This window comes from Taeniopygia guttata, chromosome Z (genome assembly GCF_048771995.1).
Source record: "Taeniopygia guttata chromosome Z, bTaeGut7.mat, whole genome shotgun sequence".
Classification (NCBI taxonomy): domain Eukaryota; kingdom Metazoa; phylum Chordata; class Aves; order Passeriformes; family Estrildidae; genus Taeniopygia; species Taeniopygia guttata.
Genome location: NC_133063.1, coordinates 41,228,235 through 41,247,682, shown reverse-complemented (window position 1 = coordinate 41,247,682; position 19,448 = coordinate 41,228,235). Strand labels below are relative to the sequence as shown.

The window sequence follows — 19,448 nt, the reverse complement described above, 5'->3', positions numbered from 1 at the left end:
GTTGGAAACTTTGTATCTGAAATTTTGAAATAATGTATGCACATATAAACAGATAAATGATCATAAGATGATAGATAGATTGACAGATAGATTGATAGATTGATAGATAGGTAGATAGTCTTCTACATAAATCTCAGAAATGTGCTAGATATCTGATGAGCCAGAGCACACAAGGAAAGTATCTGTTTTAAGCAATTTTAATAGTAAATGTATACTTTTGATGATCTGATTGTATTTTTCTATCCTATAAAGTTACCCTTGCTTCACTGGGGACCTCTCAAGATAATTTTTTTTGTATCTTTTACATTGACTTACAAATCACCCAATAATTGTGCATAAGTTTAATTTATTCATTGAACTTAAGAAGAGTCATATAGATATCTAACTTAATATGCTATTTATATAAAAATAGAGGCTCATGTCCTCCATTACAAAACATCTGTCTCATGAAGTCAAGGTTATATGTAGACTGTTAGGCACAAATAGGAAACTCATCTCAGATCTGCTGCAGAACTAAACCAACTTTAGAAATGCCATCATACTTTTTTTAAAGTTAAAAGAACAAAGAGGAGAAAACTTCCTCTTTGAGATTATCCACTTAGATTGAACTCCTTGACACACAGCAGAGACAGAGGGAGGAGGTTGTTTAAAAGAGGGAAAATTTTCTAGAACTAGAAGACAAAACCACAGGTCAGAAAACCTTTGATGTCAGTGCTGATCCACAGTGATTTATGCACACGTGTCCTACACGATGACCACTCAAAAGGATGGGTCTTTTTCTGTTTATGAAATTTACCCTGACAGAGTTTGATGCCTACAAGTAAAAGTAACCAGGTGTGATTTTGTTTTTAAATTTATACATGACAGGCCTAAAAATAACTTTGGGTGAATCACAAACTCCCTTTGCTTGGTCTGAGTCTTTCTTATTTCTTTAAATTCTGCCATGTTTTCAAAGTGAGCATTAAATAAGCCATTATCTCTATTGCTTTCTAAGTTGAACTCACTCTGAAATTATTTTTTGTGGGACTGCTTAAATACATTTGTTTATGTATATGTATCCTCTCCAGCAGTAAAGAAATTAAAAATAAAAAGTGAAAAGGCTCACAGCATACTTTTTATCCTAAATTTACTGTATATAATCAAAATACTATTTTCTAGCAAAGGGGAAGCAAATATGATAATTTTTCCCTTTTCTTTCTCTCTCTCTCTTTTTTTTTTTTTTTTTTTTTTGAATATTTGATTCCATAATTGGGTTTTCTGTGTTAATTTAACCATGCCAATTATTTCATAACTGTTTGTCAGCTTATTCCAAGGAGGAAGATGATGGTCAGCAGAGCTCTTTGATACAGAGTTCACCTGTCTAAAAGTTTTCATTTCAAAACCAGAATTCTTCACAGGAAATATCACCACCAGCTCCGCCAAGAAATGTTGAAACTGTTTCTTTTTTCCTTTTGTTTAGATACAAAATGACAAAATGTAGCTCCAGTCGGGTGATTTAATTCGAACAAACAAGCTCTTCCATGTCAAAGAGAGGATTGGAAATGACAATCCCTATTTGGTTTCAATCAGAAACGCCAATGATTTATTTCAGTGTGATGTTCCCGATCCGAGAGTTGTGAGTTGCGTGTTTGTTTGGGATGGAGATGGAGTTGATCTGTTGCTCATCATTTGGGAGGTTTCTTGTGTATTTTACTGATCCATCTGTTTTCTCCTGTTGGAGAGAAGCATGAGGAAAAGACTGTGAGGGAAGGACAGGCACAGGCCGCTGTACCTCAGCTCAGATGTTTGGGATTTGTAGGTGTCTTGGAGGATGTCAGCCACATGGAAAGATCCAAAGGGAAGTGATGCTTTGGTGTGGTTTTTACCTAGGAATTTTTCCCAGGAATGCAGCAGGGCTGAGGGCACATACTCACCCAGGTGAGTGAGTCTGCTGATGGTCCAGGAGTGTTGTGCTGACATCTTGGGGGCCCACAAATCTCTTCCACCTATTTGGGTTAGACTGCAACCTGTGTTGTAGGTCTGTTGCTTCTCCTAAAGGGACAGGGTGAGAGAGATGCAGCTTTCAAGTCTGAAGAAGAGAAGGCCTTTCTAAGGGAGCCCCTTCTAGGGCCTAAAGGTGCTCCAAGAGAGCTGGAAAAGAACTTTTACATGGGCCTGGAGTGGGGAATGGCTTCAGACTGAAAGAGGGCAGGTTTCGCTTGAATATTAGGAAGAAGTTCTTGGCTGCGAGGTTGGTGAGGCCCTGGCTGTTGGCCACAGAGAAGCTGTGGCTGCCCCATCCCTGAAAGTGCCCAAATCCAAGTGGGATGGGAATTTGGAGAAGCCTGGGGTGGTGGAAGGTGTCCCTGACCATGGCACGGGGTGGGACAAGATCTTTAACATCCCTTCCAAGCCAAAAAATTCTAAGATTCTATGATGTATGAATAAGCCTCCATGGCAGGTGAGGGTCAATCCTTGCATCAGCTGCACACTGAATTCAGGTCGCTCAGGATGATGGCCTGAAGCCACCCTCTGTCCCAGAGCAAAGAGGAGAGATTTGGTGTTCTTTGAGCCTCCTGCAGCACACTAGGACAGGGAACCCTGTGGCACCGTCTTTGCAAGGGATCAAACATGCAGAGGAACACAGTGGGGTACTCCCTATATTCCCCCTCCTGCCCTTGGAATGTTATCTTCATTTATAAGTACAGTTCCACAGCTCCATTTCACGAGTCTTTCCTCCTCTGGGGGTTCCTCCTCATCATCTCAGGCAAGCCAACAATTTATTCGTGCGAGTAAAGGTATGCCCAGCTGGCAGACCAAAAGGCAGTATCATCCAGATTGCTGGCAGAGCAAGGGTGGGAAAGGAAAAGCCCAACAATTTGGATTTTGCACCGCTCCCCACTGGCCTGCAGCTGAGTTTGTGTTGTATTTTGTACATTGTTACTGGTCCATTCTGAAAGGTGATGGGGGTGGGGGAGTGGATTTAGACCTTAAATTAGGGGTCAAGAGTCCTTGCTTATCTTGCCCAGCCCCAGAGAGGGAATTCTCAGTGTGGCCTGAACAGCAGTAACTGTCCCCCAAAAATGCCTCACACGGGTCATGAGCCCGCCGCGAAAAGCATATGGGGGGCTGGCGGGGGGGCGGCTGGGAGGGCGTGGGAGAGATTGAGCTTGAAGTGGGATAAATGGGATAAATGGCCCTGCCCTGAATCTCACCTCCTCTGCCTTTTCTCCCCTGCCCCCATCAGTGCTGCAGTTGTGTCAGGTAGTGGCACTGTTGAGTACATTAACCCAGAGCTGAGCATTGCAGCCACGCCGAGTGTGTGAGAGTGTGTATGTGTGTGTGTGTGTGTGTGTGTGTGTGTGCGTGCGTGCCTGATCATTACCATTTATTCCCCACACTTCTCCCCCCCCCCACCCCCACCCGCCCCCAGTGCTGCAAGACTCCGGGAGCGATGGAAACAGAGGAAAGAGAGAGATATCAGCCCCCCAGATCTGCTTAACCAAATCGCCGCCCCTTGCAGGGAAAGGAGGGGGAAGGGGGTGGGGGGAACCAGACCAAAAAGACAAAATAAAAGAAAGAGAAAGGAAAAATCCAGCGGGGGAGCAAAAAGCCGCCCCCCGGCGCACCCTTTCTCAGCGGGGAAGGGGATGCGGGTGTGTGTGTATGTTGTGTGAGTGTGCGAGCACCGACTCCGGCCCCATCAGGAGAAGGGGGTGTTTTCCCTCCGCCTTCCCTTCGCCCTCCCCCGGCCCGGCGCGGGGCGGCGCGGGGGGAGCGGAGCGGAGCGGGGCGGGCGGCCGCAGCCCCGCAGCCCGCCGGAGCTCCGGCACCCGCTCCGGAGCCCAGGGAGAGCAGGGATAAAGGGAAGCTTCCCCGCCGCCGCCAAGCAGTCCTTTTCTCCTGGCGGGGCTTTGCTCCTTTTCTTTCTTTTATTCTTTTTTTTCTTCCTTTTTTTTATTTCCCTTTTTCTTCTTCGTCTTCTTCGTTGTTTTTTTTTTGGTTTTTTTAAATATTTTTGAAACTCCTCGCCGGGAAAAGCAAAACCGAAAAGGCTTCCCCGCAACCTCGCCCCCCTGCAGAAAGGCTCCCAACCAACCAAGAACAAGAAGCAGAGAGCAAAAGAGGCCCCCCTCAAAAAAAAAAAAAAAAAAAAAAAAAAAAAAAAATTAAAATAAGGAAAAGAAAAAAAAGAGAGCGCTGGAGACCAGCTCCATCCAGGATTTTATCCAGTGCATTGAGGGGCTTTTTTTTGTTTGTTTTTTGTTTTTTTTTTTAGTCTATTTTTTTTTTCCTTCTTACCCCCTCCTCCTTTCTTTCACCCCCCGCCCCTCTGTCCCCCCCTTCTCCTCCTACTCACCCCCCTTTTTTCCTTTTCATTTTATTTTGGATCCTGCTAAAATTAGCCGGGACTGCTCTGGGTGTTGCGTGTCAATTTGATTTACTCCGGGATTCCGGCTTTCCAAGACGCCATTTTCCCCCCTTTCTCGCTCTATCTCCTTCTATTTATCCCTCTCTATCTATCTTTTATCTCTCGAGCTGTCTCTCCGTCTGTCTGTCCGTCCATCTCCCTCTCCCCGGTGCCTTCCTCCTCCCCCCTCCCTCCTCCCTCTGCGCTCTGCGTGCGCTGCGCGGCCGGGCGCTCCCCTCATCCCCATCTGACAGATGAACACCGCCATGGGTTTGCCGCAACACAAGCAAAAGCACCTTTGGGGGCTGTGGCGAGGGATTGAAACCGGGATCTAAAAGAGAAGACACAAGAAGGGGGGAAATCCGAGGAGGAGGAGGAGGAGGAGGAGGAGGAAGAACGAAGAAGAAGAGGAAGCTGCTAAGAAGCCCCCGCTGCCGTTTTGGGGATATGGGTTAGTAAATGCGGGGGGGAAAAGAAAAGGGAAAAAAAAAAAAAAAAAAAAAAAAAGAAACCAAAATTCTGAGGCATCGAGGAAAGGTTTGCCTTAATGATCGGAATTGCAGGAGGACCGTACGCCTCTCTCCTTTTCCTTTACCCTCCTTCTTTTTTTTTTTTTTTTTTTTTTAATTTTTTCCCCTTCTGCATGCAAAAGTTAATGTCGCCCTTTTTTTTTTTTTTTTTTCTTTTTTTCCCTCCTCTCTGTTGTGACTTTGTAATGGCGCGGAAAAGGGCTTTATTTTTTTATTTGGGGGGGGGGGGAGGGGGAAATATTTCTCCTCTATGCATTGCATGCGAATCCTCTTCCCCATCCCCTCCAACCCCTTCCCTCCCCGTGCTTTGTGCCTGTTTAGGATCATGTGTGCGTATCTGTGTGTGGCTGTCGTGGGGTGGGGGGTACCGGTGGTGTGTGTAAGACTAGGAAGGGGCTGGGATTTTTTTCAGGAGTTTGAATAATGTATTTATTTCCCCCGCACCCCCGCCATATACCCCCTCTGCCGGCCCCCCGCTTTGGTAGCCTACATGTGTTTATATGTGTAGGTGGCTGCTATGTGTGTGCCTGTGGAAACTGGGGGGGGGGGACACGACCCCCCCCCCCCCCCCCCCGCTTCGTAAATTGCAGGTTAAGTGGAGCTAGAGAGCAACACCGTAACCTTATGGGGATTTGCGTGTGTGTGTGTGAGTGTGAGCGTGAGCGTGTGTGTGCGCGGGGCTCCGCGGCCGCGTTCCGCGGGTGAACTGGGGGGCGCCGCTGCCCCGGGGTGGCCCCGCCGTGCTTTTGACATTGAAAAGGACACGCAGCCCCGAAAAGCTGCGATTTTGGGGAACAACGAAATGGGAGGACGGGGTCGGGGAGTAGTAATTAGCAAAGAGGGACACCCCCTCCGCCACCACCCCCACCACGCTCGGTGGCTGGATAATGGTTCTTAATCAGCCGGTGATTGCCGCCCTCGGGACCCTGATGGCCCCTTGCGCCCCCACAACGGGTGGACGCGGAGTTCAGCTATGGGCAGGCTGAACACCGCCGGTATCATCGGGCTGCGGGGTGATATGGGGAAGAGGGGGTAACACGAAGCCCGCAACCTCGGGCGGCTATTGTCAACCCCAGCCCCGGAGCAAGGCTCCGGCCCGGCGCCGGGCACTCGCACTCGCACTCACACTCACACCCCTTCCTCGCCGGCTTTCCCAGGAGGGCAAGAGGAACTGGCGTCTCCCGCACCCCTTATTGAATCCCCAGGTGGGAACGTGTGTCAGTATGAGTGAGTGTGTGTGTCAGCCGTGAGCGTGTCCGTGTGTTTGCATCCCAACATCCCACCGCCCCACCGGGCACGGCGCTCCCCGCTCTGCCCCTTCCTGCTGTATTTATGTCTCCAAAAGGCAGTTGAGAGAAGGATTTCCGATTCGTTTCCGCTTCAAATAAACGGCCCCGATAATCCCGGGCCTGACGCCTGATGCTGAAAAGGCACTTGGCCGCCGGGAGCCCAACCCGGGGAGGCGGGGGGAGACAGGGCACACCCCGACTCGGACACCCTCAGTGGGCAGGTTCCTCTGGCTTCGGGAGGGGTGATAAGGGGGTTGGTGCATGGGGGATACACACGGGGGATGCGAGGGGAGATACGAGGGGAGTACTCACTCATTCCCGTACCGTGGGGTGGCGGTGTCCCCGCGGCTGCCGTGAGTCGGGTTAACCCAGCCGGGCTCTGGGGGGAGTGGGAGGACGAAGGGAGGAGGGGAGGGGAGCCTGGCAGCCTGTTCCCCCGGTGTACAGAGGTGTTTCATTAGCCACAGGCCCGCAATGGCCCCACTCTGGGGTGAGGGGGGACCCTCCGTGTGTCCTTCTATGTCCATCTGTCACACGGCAAAGGATGCAGAAGAGTGGGGAGGTGAGAGGGCAGAACTGGTCAGTGCTCCGCTGTGCGCAAGAGCATCTGAGCCTCCTGGTGTGGATGGAAGGAGGAAAAGGCTACTGGCAAATCCAGTCCTGTGTGGAATATTATGGGCCCAAATGGGAACGATTACTAGTTTGAAAGCCCCTGCATGCAGGATTGACTTGGTGCAGGCTACAGAAATGGCATTATCAGGTGCCTAGAGACAACTAGCGACAGCATGAACCTGAGGAAACAAGTGGACCCTATAATATGGACAGCAAAAAAATATTCCTATCAGGGAATAATAGAACCATAGAATGTTTGGGTTGGAAGGGATGTTAAAGCTCATCTCATTCCAGCCACATTTTCCCTCAAGGCAGGGACACCTTTCCCTAGATCTGGCTGCTCCAAGCCCCATCCAGCCTGTCTTTGAACATTTCCAGGGACTGGACACATTCATGGGAAAATGTTCAAGTGTCTGTTTTATGCACAGCTTTCTGCACTTCCTCAGCCTTTGCTGAGATTACGTCCCTCATCAGAAGCTCCTTGCACTCAAAGGAGAAACTTTTTTTCATCTTCATTTGTTTTTTAGCTGAAAGGAGAAAAAAAAAACATCCACACAATGGACTTGTACTTTAATCTGTGCTCTTAGCTCAGAAGGGTTATGTAAAAATAGGAAAAAAAACAAAAGCAGAAACACTCAGTGAATGGAGACTTCTCTTCCATCTCTTATTGGCTTCAACTTTTTTTTTTTTAAACTTCTCAGACTCAAAGTTTTAATTGAAACCAGAAGTCTATTGAGAAGTAACTGAGCCAAGAAAACCTCTGTTTTCTCTGCAACTAGGGATGGGGAATAAATAATTTTTAGCTGATGTTATTTCAAGTCGTTTGAGCTTTTTGATTCCTGCCAAAAAGCCCAGCACAGATTATTAACACATTATCATTTTAGGAGGATGCACTTTTTGAAATGTTATAAAATGGTGTGTTAGGTTTGTGCAGAGCCATAAGCTATGCTGGTTGTTGGCAAACAAAAGAAACAGTGGCCATGATTTATTAATAATGATCATAACTGAGCTATTTAGCTTGATTTGATATATACTGGTTTCTTTACTGAAGTTGCTCTGTATTGTTTTCAATAATATTGTACTTTGATTATGTTGAGAACTGTTCTTATAAAAACTGCTGTGGCTGTGTGCTAAATTAACTCAAGGAATTACATGCTCAAAAAGGTGCAACCATAATTTTTTGGCTTCAGATGCAGCTTAATCTCGTCTTCTGCTCTTTTTTGATCCATTCTTTGAGCTCCTTTTCCCTACCGCACACATCTCTTAGGTGCGAGTGCCAATTTACCAACAGGACTCTTGTTTTTCATTACCAGATTTGCCTAATCCCAGTTTCAGTGATTTTTTTTCCCTCTCAGTAGGGCTCAATTGCTCACACATAATTTTTCCCTTCTGTTTTCTTTCCCCTTTGGACAATACCCGCCAGGACTGAAAAACTCTTGCCTTGTGCCCTGAGACTTGCAATTACACAGCAATTTTGACTCTTGACCTAACTAGTAGCAAGAAAGGCTATTGTCTAATGAACCACGTGAAAACAGTTCTGGGATCCAAGAGATTGCTGTGATGGAAATGAAAGATGTCCCAGTGAACTGGTGACTGATTTGTTTAACCATATGCCTAGGCGGTTTTCCTTGCTTCCTATTAACTACCCATCTCTGGAGTATCTTTGACCTGTGGTTCTGCGACAACATTGAAAGGCAGACTTAATAACTGCCAAAATGCATTCCATGAAGCATGGAGGGACATATTTTAAGCTGTGTTCAGAAAATGCAGCACCAATTTTGCCTACCATAGCATGCAGACAGGCAGGGTTTTAGATTTGTAAGTGCAGTGTTCAAGTATGCTTCTGGTGATGAGACGAGGGCAGCAAATCTGAGTGTAAAAATCATAGAATCACAGAGTGATTTGTGTTGGAAGGGAGTTTAAACATCATCTCATTCCACCCCCTGCCATGGGCAGGGACACTTTCCACTACCCCAGGTTGTTCCAAGCCCTGTCTAATGTGGCTTTGAACTCCCCCAGGGATGCGGCAGTCACAGCTGCTCTGGGAAACCTGTGCCAGCACCTCACCACCCTCGCAGGGAGGAATATTTTTCTAATATAGGTGACCTATAAAATAGTAAGCAGACAGAGGAAATCCATGATAAGGTCTAGCCTTCCCTGTTGCTGGGAGTCCAGGAAACCTTAGGGCAGCATAAATCCAAAGTTTAGAGCTAGTCCAAAGCGAGGAAGGAGAGAACTCTGTAGGAGAACCTTAGCGAAGTAGCTTCCCAGTGTTGCTGCAGGCCTTCTGGTTTCTACTGGGACTGGTTTTGCTGCTATTATTGGTTCTGTTCTCATTACTTTCTCTCTTTCCAGCTTGATACAAAAAAGCTCCTTTTCCCATTATTCTTGCTGAGGAAATAAAGTGACTTACACTTTTAGGAAATTGTCACCTTGATTAAAGATGGACTTCAGAATCCTTCAACTCAGTGTTTGAGCCTGGGGGGACTGTCAGATCTGAAAGCGATTTGCAAACATTCGATATTGGGACTCCTTTTTCCTTCTGATATTGACATTAAATCAGTTTGTAAGTGCATGTGGTTAGCAATACCTGGAGACTGCTTCTTTCTTCTCCTGGTGAGAAGGTTTCACCTGATGTGCCTTCAGAAGTTCATTGCATTTTTGGACCTGTTTAGAGGGCTGTTGGATGCTGGGACCCAGCACAGCTCTGCAATAGGCACGTGGATTCTAAATTCACATTTGATTGGTTATAGAGAAAACAAAGTTAAGGGAATAAACAGCTGGGGGAATAAAAGAAGATAAAATAATTTCTTAAATTGAATAAAAGCAATCAGAGAATCTTTCAGAGCTGAGGAAATGAGTGAAGGAAGTAGCTAATTTATATTTATCAGCTCTTGAGAGAGAGCAGCGTTAAGAGCAATTTTGCCCTTTTGGAACTGAATTTACTTCGGAGGACAAATTGTCCAAATGTAGTGATGAGCTTTTCAGTAAGCTTTGGGATGACTGGGTATGAAAATAAACCTTCTGACATTATTTCATTTAGGATTTTGTTGTCTTTTATGTCTCTTCAAAAGACTAAGTAGAAACTTTGAAGAAGAGCAGGTGATCAAAGAGGAAGGTGGCCAGGGAAATACTCTGGGAATACAGGCCCTGGGGCTGCTCACACATCCCTGGGTCAGGTTTACTCTTGGTCATGACTAGGCTCTCTGGTGGGCTTGTGTACTTGTCCATCCAGCTCAGGGGTTTTCCAGGGAGCACAGGAGTTGTGCAGGTGGTGAGGATGAGCCTGAGTTACCTTTCCTGTGTAGCGCTGCTGAGTCTGATGTGCCCTTTTGAAAGTGAGCACAATGTGTGGAAAAGCCATGCAAGAGGAGGCCAATTTCCACACAAACACGAGGTCATTAAGGCGGTGACAAGGTTCTGACCTGCCCTGGTGAGCACCAAAGCACCAGGTGGCCCAAGGCTTGGCTCTGCAATATATTGGGAGGAGCTGGAATTGTGGCTAAATGCCGTCGTGGGGGTGACTTATTCATCTTCTCAGAGCCTCTGAAAGCGCGAATTCCTGGTACCCTAAGGGTTGCTGTGCAGTCTTGAGCAGACAAGGGCTCTGTGAGGGTGGCAGCAATGAGAGCAAAGTTTCCTCTACTGTAGTATGGTATAACTTGTAACAGTGCTTGGGAAATCTTTTCAGAAGAATGTGTTGTAGGCAAGTATGGAATAACCCAGGACTCACTCAAATACCTCAAAATTAGAGATGGGTAAAAATTGGAAGCCTGAGGATTTAAGTTGCTTTGAAATTTTTGTTAGCTTTAACCTTTAAAACTGAGATATATATGTATACAATGAATCATTCTCTTTCTGTCCTGGCGTTTTAGCACATGGAGAAGCCAGATTTAAGATGGAAGGGAGAAACTGATGATACTCAAACCAGAGGTCAAGCTGCAATGTGTTACAGACAAGTCTTCCCTCTATATGAATCCACATATCCTGAATATCCTACTGATGTGATTTCTAAGACTTGGACACTGGCTTAACTTCCCCCTGTGTTTCCAGACCCAGCATATTCTGGAGTGATGCTGTTACCCATGTCTACCTCTCCTCAGGACTTGCTAAATACTTGGCTTTGGAGAATGTGGTGGGAAACTGAAACTCCTCTGAAATCCTATTAGCTTCCTAGACAAGGAAACCCTTCCTGTAGTTTTTCTCTTTTTTTTTTTTTTTCCTCTCTAAAGGCTTCCTATGGAACACTATAGTGGGGATTCAATAGAATTCTACACTGGGAATAGTTGTCTGCTGAATCCCTTAGTTCTTTTTCAGAAGGGATCAGAGACAAAGCTTAACTGGGGGAGTTCACTAAGTGCTCAAACAGGACTGTACACATTTGTGCCTGCTGTAGCAGGCATCTGGGCAAAGTGTTACTATACATGTCCATTGTTCCTAAGGTTGCATGTCAGTTTCAAATATTAACCCAAACATGCACATCCTTGTAATTTCCATAAATCTTCAACTAATGGGCTGAAAAATGGCATGCTTTCTCTCAGTTTCATGACAATTTTCTTCCTGAAAAATTGAGTAAGCCTCTCCAGATATCAGTTTTGTTTTCAATCAATTCAGAAAAAGTGAGAGTGGTAAAAGGAACTGCATGCTTTTAAAGAGGACTGCAGTCTCTATCTTATGAATCTGGGCTTCTTGATGGCCTCTGTCATCTTTTGGTGCTTGAGTGAGACAAAAACTGGAGGCCATGTTTTATGATCCCATGACAGACTGGAGTGTAGACATCCTGAAGTCAATGGTATTCTTGTAGTTGTTGGCTTAAAGAGAAGGGCACTGGCCCAACAAATCCTGTTGGATAGGATTCATAAATGTCTTTTTTTTCCACAGGTGTTGGTTACATTAGATTAAGTTCTCTGTCATAGGAGGTATTCACAGGAACATGAATCCTGCTCCTCCACATCTATCACCAGCATTGAAGAGACATCTGCTCTTAAAACATGCTGTCTTCTAGGTGTGGCTTTTAGGACAGAACATTTTCTTCACCCTTAGCTCAGCAAACAGACCTCCCAAGGCCCTTAAACAAAACGTTTGGAAAAAAAAGTAGTGTGAGTAAAACATAAAACAACAATAAGCTGCAGCATGCTTCTAGGTAGGAACTGAGAACTTGTTCAAACCCACAGCCATCTCCACATGGGGAGCAGCAGCACAGACACCTCAGTTCAGTATTCTCTTGGCCCATCACAGCCAACAGGTCAAACTTTGTTTGGTTGGGAGCTAAGTGAAGAATTCAAATTAAGAGACATGGATCATTTGATGAAGTGAGGTGGTACCCAGGACTGACCTGGCATTGGATTCCTCTCCAAGTGTCGATCCCATCCCAACTTTTAACTTCCTCGTGTAGTCAGTGGTGTTAGTAGCATTACAAGTGACAGAATGAGAGGAAGTGGCCCGAAGTTGCTCCAGGGGAGGTTCATATTAGATAACAGGAATAAATTGTTTCCTTGAGGGTTGGTCAGACATCAGAACAGGCTGCCCTGGGAAGTGTTAAAATCACCATGCATGAAGTCTTCAAAAAAAATGTGTGGATGTGGCACTTGGGGACATGGAGTGGCTTCAGCAGTGTTGGGGGAATGGCTGGAGTCCATGATCTTAGAGGGCTTTTCCAGCCTAAATGAATCTATGAGTCTATAGGAGTAATAATCCAAAGTGCTGGTCCTGCTTCAATAGGGATTTGAGTGGTGAATTTGGGGATCCTGACCCTCTGTGCTGCCTTGGAGGGAGTTTGATGTGTGCAAAGAGCACTGTAAAGTAATTGAGCTGGAGACACCTTTCAGGCCTGTGGATACTCACCTCTTTCTGATTCAACTCCACACAGCACTTCTGTAACCATTTCTTCTTAACCCTCATTAGAAGCAAAGGTGCTCCTTCTCTTTGCCCACAGCAGCTGTCATTTATCTTGCCTTTATTCCTGGCCTCAGGTCTTCCCATCAGCATGCTCTTAACTAACATTTTTGTGCCTCTTCCTATCACTGCTCCAGCACTGTGGGCATGTCCCATCCAGCTGCATCCACTTGTGTCCTGTGCTGCTTTTGCCTTCTGATTTTTTGTTCTTCTTCTTGTTCTTGTTCTTCTTGTTCTTGTTCCTCTTCTTCTTCTTCTTCTTCTTCTTCTTCTTCTTCTTCTTCTTCTTCTTCTTCTTCTTCTTCTTCTTCTTCTTCTTCTTCTTCTTCTTCTTCTTCTTCTTCTTCTTCTTCTTCTTCTTCTTCTTCTTCTTCTTCTTCATCATTGTCTTTGTCATCTTCTTTCTTTGTCTTCTTCCTCTTTGTCTTCTTTTCTTTCTGATGCTTTAAGAGACAGTTCTTGTTTTTCCGGCCCTTACACTCTCCCTAAAAACTGATGTACTCTGTAGGACAAAACACTCCCAATGCTTTCCTTTAAATACCCCACATTATTGCTATTCTTCTTGTATGCCCTTTAGACAGCCCGTTTTTTCACAATCCCCTCTTGTTGGTGTATTATACAGCATCAAGCAAGACACCACTGCTTACTCAGCATGGAAACACACAATGCAGTGCCTTGGATGGACAAAGTCCACCCTTTCTTACTCCTAGCATTGTTGTAAGCATGCAGAATGGAATAACATGGGATGTGTTGTTTGTACAGACTCCAGACTGGGCACAGGATAGATCCTGGATTGAAGTCTTTTAGGTCCTCCTTGTGCCATCACTTACGGCTCTGAGGAACGGATGCTGAGCCAAGACATGGTGCATTCCCTTTCAGATGTGTTGCTAGATTTTATTTATTTCTTTGTTTTTCCTAAAGGAAGAGGTAGCTGGTCTATTTGGCACATACACAAGCAAAAATGAAATAATGGAGGACAGAAAAAAAAAGGTGAAAGAAGTTCTGTGTCAGCAGCAGTAAATAAAAACAAAACTCTCATTAATGATTCATACAAAGAAATAATTTTCCACACATTTCATGATGCAAAGGGAAATGTTTGATCAGAGGGAGAAGAAGAGATTATTGGCCTGCCATGACAGTGTTAGAAGGAGGCTACTGTATATGATGGCGGCACTCCAAGAGCAGAGTCAATCTAGGAAAGTTTGGTAGCACAGATGATGGAATTGTACAGGAGTTTGCTTTCTGTGGCTGATCTCTGTGCCAATAACCTTTCCCTAAATACCCATAAAACTTTCCATTTGTAGCCTGGAGTAGCTGCTGCTACCTCTAGGATGGTATGCTTAGCAAGAGCTGGCTGGAACATAGTAAGTTATTAAGTCCCCTTCTCTGCACATTGACACTTCCTCCCAAAGAATTTTATGGCTGTTGTTAATGGAATAAGTTTTATCCTTGCAGTGGCACACACTCTGCTACATCCAGCAGAGTGCTCAGGGTGGTCTCTTGGGTTATCCCAGGAGTCACTTCTGATTGTACATCACGCTGAGAGTGATGATGACTGGTCTGGGAGCTGAGCAACCTAGTGTTGACCTGACTTAGGCAAATCTACCAGCTTGACTTTTTGAGTGGTAATCAGCTGAGGCACAGCTGGCAACTCCTTCTGCTTTTCACTGTCCTGGAGGCCTGATGTTCACAAGGAAAACGGGCAAAAAACACATGCCAGCTCTAGATGTCATTAGGATCAAACACTACCCCTGATTTCCTAGAGAAGCTGTAAATGCCTGAAAGTGTTCCAGGCCAGGTTGGACTTCGGGTTGGAGCAACCTAGTCTAGTGGAAAGTGTTCCTGTCCATGGCAGGGGGTTGGAAAAAGACGGTTGTTAAGGTCCCTTCCAACACAAACTGAATTTTTGTTGCTTACCTCAGAATGAACAAATGGGAGGAGTTTGACCCTTTCAGAGACTAGAAGCCTCTGTGAGAAGGTGTTCTCAGGTCTGATAACTGCACTCCCTTTCCCAACACTTTGATACAGCTTTAGGTTATGACTGAGTAGATTTGCAAAACCTTGGAAGAGTTCTCAGGCAGGAGCTTGTAAAAGTCCTTGGGTAGCATGATGGGCACCTCTCCTGCTCCTGCAGATGGGTGCTTCACAAGGCCAGAGCTGTACCTTGGGCAGTATTGTTTTTATTGTCCTTGTGATTTATGGCTGTGTCAGTTGTTTAATCATTCAGTTGGCCCTCCTGCAAGCCCTGTATGATAGTTAGTTACTTACATAGAAAGGTGACTATCTGATCTAATTATAAACTCTCAAATCTAATTATGGGGTCAGATATGATTCCTTAATCTACTCTAAATGTGTCTATGTTGAGAAAACAGATATGTGTGTGTGTGTGTAATGTGCATACTTACATGCCTCTGTAATTACAGATGTGTTTGGATTTTTATTTATTTCTGCCTCTTTGTCTTGGGTAGGATGCTTGCAGCTTCATCTGGCTGTGACAGATATGTGGTTTACCATGTCTTTTTCCCCCTAGTGTGACTTTTCCTGGCTCCCTTTGCCAGACTTTGGCACACTGAGGCACAGCCATCAGTCAGTACTGTTCAAGAGGTGCAAAGGGATGGTCGCTCTTGCACTCAGCACTGTCTGATGGAAACGAGTGAAGGTTATATTTCTGGCAACTGCCATTAACTCTTGCTTCTTGTTTCCATGTTGATAACCCACATCTGGGACAGCTTGCATCTTGTCCCTTTGTAGAAAGTCCTCACATAATCCAGGCAAAATCAGAGGCAGAGTTAGAAGGATTTGAACAAAAGCACAGTTGGAAGCAGAGTGAAGAGTAATATTCATGTGAAGAGCAATCACATTTCTTCTAATTCACTCTATTAATGAATTACATACCTCAGTTAGATGGACACAAGGCAGGTGACAGAGAGAGGGTGTTTACTGTGTGATCCATAATGTGGACAGAAAATAACTGCCACAATCATTATTTGAGCTCCCTGACAAAGCTGGCTTGTTCTTTCAGAGGACCATGCCCTCAGGAAGTATGAGAGGTTGTGGTCCAAAGCTGCCGTAAATCTAGCTCCAGGGGTCTGAGCCATGGATTAAGTACAGTATTGGTACATGATACTGACCGAGTATAAACTCATACTGGTTCAAATTTGCTCAAAAAAAAATTGCAGTGGTTAAATTTTATCCCAGAAGACTTGTATTGTATCATGTTATGATACACTGTCTGCACCATGCTGGCTTTATGGCTTACAAGTTTTCCCATCCTCTGGAACTGCCTTTAAGTCATCACGAAGAAAATTTTAAGCCTCATATTGTGGGCTTGCCCATTCCACAGAAGTGTGATCAGATGTCTGCTCCTGATCAGCATCAAAGTCATGCTGCTGGCTATCTGGCAGTGCATGGACGGAGACCACAACCAAGCATGACATTCCAATTTTTTTTTTTGCAAAACAATAATGAAGGAATAGGCTGGGCCATTTTTCTACTCTAGTATGGGTTAACTGGGTTCAGCGCAGATTGTCACATGCCGGGATGTTGGGTTTTTAAGACCTATGACAAATTCTGAAGTTTCACAGACACTGCCCATAAAAGCAGATTTCTCACCAAAACTGCCCTTGGTGTAACATGGTTTTTCCGCTGGCTTCTGACCCAGAGGCAACTGCATTTCCACAGTGTCATACATGGAAGCAACCTGGAAGTCTTTGGAGTGAAAAGTGCAATCTCATCATTAAACACTGCTGCATAGTCTCCAGTGATTTGTGGTGAATGGTTTTAGAAGGATGGAATGTAAAGAGGGTTCCAGGATTCTGAATATTTTGCAGAGATTAGGGGTTCAATGCCATGTCCCACAGAAGAATGGAAGATCCAAAGGCAAACTGATAGACACAGAGTTTGAAAAGTTGTGATCTCCACTTTGCATTCCCTATAAGCCTCAGACTTGTGCTTTAGTTTCCCTGGACTTTAACCTGTTAAACTTTTTTTCTTTTTCACTGATTCATTTTGGACTCTATGAATGAAATTAAAGCATTCTCAGTATTAGTGGTATTAGTGTAGAAGGGATTTAGACAGCACTTCTTAATATTGCTCCCTACTCCCTGCTGGTGTTCCTAGTGCTTGAGCAGTTCAGAGGAACTGCAGAAACATTGGGGCAGCTGAGCCTGCCTTGCTTGCATGTGTCAAAACAGTGTTTGCTTGCTCTTATTTTGGTTACTGTCACACTTAGAATCATAGAATCATAGAACCACTAAGGTTGGAAGAGACCTCCAAGATCAAGTCCAAGCTTAAGGTAAAAGCTGTGCCAAGTATTATGTCCACTTCCATTTCACAGAGAATCCCAAACAGGTGGATTTATCCTCCCTCCTGTTGGCTCTCACCTCTGTTTTTTTTCCTCGGCAAATTTTCACTTTAATCACTTTATAACTGAGGCATCTGAATACTCACAAGTACCAGGTTGCCTGAGGCAGAAGAAGGGAGCATATTCAGACCCCCTAATAGGAGACATCCAGTATGACCCAAATAGGGGTCTTGTACTTGAAGGCCTTTGCCTCCAGAAGAGTGTTTGAGGTGCCCAGAGGAGCTGATAAGAAGCATGAGCACTGGTAACAAGGCTGAGCAAGCAGGCATTTGATTATTTCTCAGTACTTATCAGAGGAAGCGTGAAGCTCTCCCTAATTAAGAGCTAATGCCAACTTCTGTGAAATTTATTGTCATTCACCTGTGAATTATCCTCCTCAAATTTAACTTGACTGCAGGAAGCCTGTTAGCAGTAACACTTTCCTCAGTGAGCTTAATTTGGATGGTAAAATGCCTCTGTAGCTGCTTATTGAATGGGACTTGATGTTGGTGAGCATTGGAGGCCTGGAACAGCAGCTTGAGTCAGCACTTAGAATTCTAGACATACTTCATGTCCTGGGTACTTAAAATAGAAATAGAACTCTTTCAGCAACAGGGCAAGGAGGAATGACTTTTAACCAACGGAGAGTTAGTTTAAATTGGATATTGGGAAGAAATTCTTCCCTGTAAGGGTGGTGAAGACCTGGCAGGTGGTTGCCCCATCCCTGGAATTGTTCAAGGCCAGGTTGAACAGGGCTTGGAGCAACCTGGGATAGTGGAAGGTGTCCCTGCCCCCATGGCAGGGGGGTGGAATTGGATGAGCATTAGAGTCCCTTCCAACACAAACCATTCTATGATTCTGCTCACAGGCACTCTGAAGAGGGGAGGTTTCCAGTAGAGGTTACACATTCAGAGACCTGAAGTGAGGATTTTAATTAGTCAAAGTGCAGGTAGCCTGCCCAAACTAGAAAGACGAGTATGATGTCCCTGCACCCAAGTCATTTAACTATTAACCCTGAAGGAGAATAAGGAGATATCTAGAACAATGACCCAGTTAATTCTGGGTGCAGCACTTGAGTGCAGAGTTATTTGTTGCTACCTGTGGGTCTGGTGATATCATCTGCAGACTCTTGGCAGAACAGGAGGCCAATATTTTAAGTTGGGTTTTAAGGTGGATTTGGCATGAATTCATCTGACACGGGTGTAATGCTACGACTTTATTTATCTGTTGCTTGTTTATGCTGAGCTGGAGGCACACAGCCAAGGAGGGATGAGTACTTGGACATTATAACCCAGCGTTTGGGTCGCACAACCAGATTTTGGAGCAGAAACCTGGCTTTTTTATTCACCCTCCATAAAACATTATCCAATGGCTCAAAACCTGAATGACTCTTCATGTCCTGGAACCACGAGCTGCATTTATGCTCCCATTCAGTTGAGGGTCCTAATAGGGTTGGTTCATAAAGGCAATGGCAGCCGTCCCTTCCTTGTACCCTTGGTGGCTGCGGGCTCATCCTGCTGAGCTGCTCCAGAGCCTGCTCTTTGCAGCCAGCAGCGAGAGAGGTTAAAAGCCTGTGGGCGGAGGCCGGCACAGAGTGCCCATTGTACATGCGTGCATACCAGAGCAGTAACTCCCTGGAATGCTGCGCCGCCGAGCTTTTACCACCTTGTGTTTGTGCTGCAGCCCAGGAGAGTGTGTACATTGTGTCCCTCTCCATGTAGATTAACAGTGTAAAACGTAAAACGGCAGATAAATAAGAACTTTTTTTTCTTTCTTTCTTTTTTCTTTTTCTTGATTGGGCCGGTTGGAAGAGGAAGGTGTCTCTGACTCCCATCACCTCCACAAGCACAAGGAGAGGCAAAGTACAAAGTCGGTCAATTAGGTGGAGCAGCTCCTTGCAACTGGGTGGCTTTCATGTTCTAATTGTGTTAGTAATTTGCAACTACCACATGGTTTGTGTTCAAAATGCATCGCATTTTGTAAGGGCATTAACTAACCCACTCTACCATGGGTTTGAAGGATCCTTGTTTCCCAGAGGTGAACTGGAGACTTGCTGACCACAGGGTGAGTCAGGGCAGACCTTGGATCTGTTGGTTCCTCAAGATTATCTCAAGTGAGACCAGTGCCACGAGCTCTGGGAAATTAGTCTCTCCACTATTGCCAGGAGATGTGCAACTCAAGTATAAGTGTTTTTGTGGTGTATTTTTCTATCTCCTGTGAGCTACAGAAACCATCCCTAAGGCCAGAGGGCAACTCCAAGTTCTTTTGCATCTTCTTTTTCTTTTTTTTTTGTTCTTTCTGCTTGGGTTGTCAGCTTGTGCAATTTATGGGAAATTCATTTGAATTTATGTCTGTTGAGACCTGGCTGGAAGTCCCTGAGTGATTTCATG

The 19,448-nt window shown here is 45.2% G+C and overlaps 1 protein-coding gene and 1 long non-coding RNA gene across 6 annotated transcripts in view; one reads left to right on the top strand and one right to left on the bottom strand.

Moving 5' to 3' along the window:
• Nucleotides 1–1,477: 1,477 nt before the first annotated feature.
• LOC140681956 (uncharacterized) lies at nucleotides 1,478–6,792 on the bottom strand. Of its 2 annotated transcripts, none has more exons than XR_012053176.1 (3): nucleotides 6,522–6,792; nucleotides 1,914–2,031; nucleotides 1,478–1,711 (listed from the first exon to the last, which is right to left on the bottom strand). It is a non-coding gene; the product is annotated as an uncharacterized lncRNA (long non-coding RNA). The 2 variants fall into 2 exon arrangements; XR_012053177.1 differs by having other exon boundaries at nucleotides 6,534–6,792.
• SETBP1 (SET binding protein 1) overlaps nucleotides 3,753–19,448 on the top strand; it is a 270,005-nt gene continuing 254,309 nt past the window's right edge. For all 4 annotated transcript variants that reach the window (XM_072922717.1, XM_072922716.1, XM_072922715.1 and 1 more), the window contains exon 1: nucleotides 3,753–4,841. The gene's annotated coding sequence lies outside the window, so the exon portion shown is untranslated. The remainder of the gene's footprint in view (nucleotides 4,842–19,448) is intronic.